Source organism: Myotis lucifugus, unplaced genomic scaffold, assembly GCF_000147115.1.
Source record: "Myotis lucifugus unplaced genomic scaffold, Myoluc2.0 scaffold_6549, whole genome shotgun sequence".
NCBI lineage: Eukaryota > Metazoa > Chordata > Mammalia > Chiroptera > Vespertilionidae > Myotis > Myotis lucifugus.
Genome location: NW_005877597.1, coordinates 385 through 4,865, shown reverse-complemented (window position 1 = coordinate 4,865; position 4,481 = coordinate 385). Strand labels below are relative to the sequence as shown.

The 4,481-nt window shown below is 59.3% G+C and overlaps 1 pseudogene; it reads right to left on the bottom strand.

The window, feature by feature from the left end:
• Positions 1–265: 265 nt before the first annotated feature.
• Positions 266–3,874, bottom strand: LOC102423484 (annotated as a pseudogene).
• Positions 3,875–4,481: the final 607 nt, after the last annotated feature.

Here is a 4,481-nt window from a genome sequence, read left to right as displayed (position 1 = left end):
GGGACAGGGTTCCACTGAGGGACAAGGACAGAGGAGCAGAGAGGTGACCCAGATGAAGACTGACATCAAAGCCCACAATGCTCTGAGCACTGACCAGGCACAGGGCCCAACCTACTCAGTCTTCACACCCTCTCTTGTCCCACCTGGGACAGGCTCAGCACTGCAAACACATGGTTTCTGGAAAGTTCTCAGTGCTTCCATACATTTCCTCTCAAACTTTAGAATCTTCTCCTTTAATTAACCCAAGCAATGAACAAAGTCACATCAGAGTCTCATTTCAATACGGAGCAGGAAGTTGCAGCTCAGAGCCCCAGGGAGTAAAGGCAGGGATGGAGAGGGCCCAGCCGCCTCTGCTGACAGGAAAGTGTGGGGAGCAGAGCAGGCCAGCCCCCCAATCAGAGGTTCTTGAGTCAGGAAGTGGGAGCATGAACACATCTTCCATCACTCAGTCCCCACAAGGCAGCTGCCTCACGCTGTGGAGGACAAGCATCATGAACACATTCAGGTCAGTGGCTGTAACTGGTGACATTCTCAAAGCCCACTTCACGCTCACAGTGTCCCACAGACTCCCCACCACCCAGTCCTCCCCTCTGCCCACCCCTCCCCACGGCAGGGTCTCACCTTTATAAGCCGAGAGAGACACATCAGAGCCCTGGGTGCTGTCACTGCCTGGGGGGCGGGGGGGCTAGGGGACACACACCAGGACGGAGTCAGAGACGGAGGGAAGTAGGAGAAACTATGGGGAGAGGGTTCCCCATGGCTCCCGTCTGCACTGTCCTGTCTGCACTGTCCCAGGGTCTCAGGGGACATCCCTCCATACTCACTGGCAGCCTGAGCTTAGCTCCGTCCTTTTCCACCTGCGGGAAGAAAACATCCCTTGACGCCCTAACCGGTTTGGCTCAGTGGATAGAGCGTCGGCCTGCAGAATGAAAGGTCCCAGGTTCGATTCCGGTCAAGGGCATGTACCTTGGTTTTGGGTACATCTCCAGTAGGAGGTGTGAAGGAGGCAGCCAATCGATGTTTCTCTCTCATCGATGGTTCTAACTCTCTATCCCTCTCCCTTCCTCTCTGTAAAAAATCAATAAAATATATTTAAAAAAACAAAAACAAACAAACAAAAAAAACATCCCTTGAGAGACAAGGGATGAGGCAGGGCCATGAGGTCCTAAAGCAGTGGTTCTGAACCTTGGCTGCACATTAGAATCACCGGGGAATCTTTTTAAAATCCTGATTTCAGAGCCTCATACTCCAGAAATCCTGTTTCTTTGTTACTAATGTTGTGGCCCCACCCCATAACAAAGAAACAAATTTCCGGAGAATGGGGCCCAGAAATCAGGATTTTAAAAAGATTCCCAGGTGATTTTAACGTGCAGCCAAGGTTGAGAACCACTGTCCTAAAGGAAGCCCTGGGACTGGGCCCCCAGAGAAGTTTCCAGAACCCTGTGTATAGACCCAGGGCAGGATCAGGAAACCTGAGGGAAGTGCATGTGAGGGGACTGGACCCACCGCCCTCCAGGAGGTCTGTGCTCAGCAGGGACCTGCCCTCGGACCTGGGGCTGCTGGGAACAGGGTCCCCACCACCAGCATCATCAGGTGATAAGTGGGTCCCTCATTTTCCCACGGGACTCACTAAAGAATAAGTGTGAGCACAGAGCCCCACACTGACCATCACACGCGTGGGGATGGTGCTTCCCGTGAAGGAGGCGGGATACACGTCTACCTGGGCTTGAACCCCCAGTGGGACAGACACTCAGACCCCATCCCTGCCCACCTGAGCGTCTCCTCCCCCATATCACAGCTCCAGCCACGGCTCCCAGCAGAACCAGGCCCCCAGCGATGCCCATGATGATGAAGATGAAGGTGTGAGAAGGCGGCTCTGGGAGGAGAAGGGAAAGGAGGGTGAGGGCCCTGACCCCAGGCCTCAGCCCCGACCCCACTGATGTGCCCCCCGGGACCCCTGCTGCCCTGAGAAGAGGCTCTGTGCCCATGGCCCCTCCTCACCCCATCTCAGGGTCAGGGGCTCAGGCAGCCCCTCGTGCTGCACATGGCACGTGTATCTCTGCTCCTCTCCAGGGGGCACCCCCACAGCCGCCCACTTCTGGAAAGTCCCGTCCCCCGCAGGCCTGGTCTCCACCAGCTCCATGTCCTGGGTCTGGTCCTCCCCGTCACGCTGCCAGGTCAGGCTGATGTCCGCAGGGTAGAAGCCCAGCGCCCAGCACCTCAGGGTGACCTCACGCTCAGAGACGCGATGGTTGGTCACGTGTGCCTTTGGAGGGTCTGAGGGGAGGGGAGAAAATGCAGGAACTTTGCATCCACTATGGAACACTTCAGCAACGCCCATGTGACCATCCTGAGAATGGACAGCACACCTGGGGAGGAGGAGGGACCACACAGTCCACACACCAGCCTACACAGAGGCACCTGGAAGAACCTCCTAGTATTTAGAAAGTTCTAGAATCAGAGAGACACAGCCCAGGGCAGGAGCAGTTCTCTGAGGGGAGAAAAGGGATCTGTGGTCCTGACCTGGGTGGAGGCCACATGACTCAGAAAAGCTGGGGTGAGGCCTCAGACACAGTGGGTGTGGGCAGCGCACAAGGCCTGAGAGAGAAGGTCCCCGTGGGTCCCACAGCCCCAGCAGGGCCCATGGGAACAGCTGATGGGCTATTTCAGGGGGTTCTTCCTGCATCCCAGGAGAGCCTGCACCTCTTACTGTCCCTGAGAGGAGGCGGATCCCTCTGGTACCTGATCTGACATCCAGGGGCCTCCCTCCCTGACCCCAGGTAGGGGTGTCTGACACTGATCCCTTGTCCTGTCTCCTTGTAGGAGCCCCAGCCCAGGGAGAGGGGGCGGCCCAGGGTCCCTGGTACCTGCAAGCTGCAGGGTCTCTTTCCCTTTGTCCAGGTACATTAGCAGCGACTCCACACACAGGCCCTCCAGGTAGCTCCTCACAGGCTCAGCCCAATGGGCCGCCTCCCACTTGCGCTTGGTGATCTGAGCCGCCATGTTGGCCGCGGTCCAGGAGGTCAGGTCTTCGTTCAGGGCGATGTAGTCGGCGCCATCGTAGGCGTGTTGACTGTACCCACGGAGGAGGTGCCCTTCGGGTCCCACATCACAGCCATACATCTCCTGGAGGGTGTGAGACCCTGACCCCACCCAGAGGTCAGCCCCTCCCCGAGGTCAGCCCCGCCCCGCTCTCCCCGCGGGGACTGAATCTAAAACTGAAAATGAAATCGGGGTACAGTCCCCGCGGGCTCCTCCGGAGTGGGGGCTGGGCGGGTCCTGCCGCCTCGGGGTGACGCTCGGACCTGGACACTCGGGGCGACATCGGCCCGTCCGTGGGGAGGGGGGTCGTGAGGGACCCGGCGCGCGGCTCACCGTCCTCGCTCTGGTTGTAGTAGCCGCGGAGGGTGTTCAGTCCCACTCGGAAAGTCTGTGCGTCTCCCTTGAAGATCTGTGTTTCTCGGTCCCAATACCCTGGCCTCTCTGGCTCCACCCACGGCTGCTGCATCCATGGCGTCCGCGGCTCCGCCCTCAGACTGGCCGCGTCGCTGTAGAACCGGATGAATTGCGTGTCGTCCACGTAGCCGACGGAGAAAAAGCGGGGCTCCCCGCGGCCGGGCCGGGACACAGCGGTGCTGAAATACCTCAGGGAGTGGGGGCCTGGGGGGCGGACGGGGGGCAGGGACGGGGCTGGACACTCGCCTTCCCGGCCCCACGCCCCCGCAGGGTCCCCTCGCTCCTCCCGGCACAGCCGCCCCTTCCGACTCCCCGCACTCACCGGCCCACCGACCCCGCACTCACCGACCCAGCTGGGGGTCAGGCCCAGCGCCCCTGAGAGCAGCAGGTTGAAGGTGGGGGGGCTCAGGACCCGCATCCTTGGTGTCCTGGGACCATCTGAGTCCTGGCGGGTCCCCTGAGAGGTTATATCTTGGAAGGCAGATTGGCTTCTCGTGAAACCAGACGCCCAATGGGAGTGAGCAATGAGGCTGCGTCATGAGTATCAGGGAAGGAGGAATCAACAGGGAATTTGAGATGGAGAAGGGAAACCCCAGGGAGAAGGAGAGTCCCCAACACTGAGCTGCTCTGCTCCAGACTCCTCCCTGGGGCTGAAACCTGAGAGCCAGGCCTGGGCCTGGGACTGTGCCCTGCCCCTCCTCCTGCAGGGGGAGATCTCTGCCCACTGTCTCCCTGAAGGAGCATCAGGCTGGTGCTCTGAGCTCCACTTCACCCAGAACATGGAGGCATCCCATCAAAGCTGTGGAAGCTTTTATGAGTGAACTAGAGTCCCTGTGCACAAAATCTGTGCACCGGAAGGGCGGTCCATCAGCCCACCTGTACCCTCTCCCAATCTGGGACACCTCGGGGGGTGTATGACTGCCGATTTAGGCCTGAGCAGGACATCCCTCTCACAATCTGGTACCGCTGACTCCTAACCATTCACCTGCCTTCCTGGTTTCCCCTAACCATTCTGCCGACCTTTT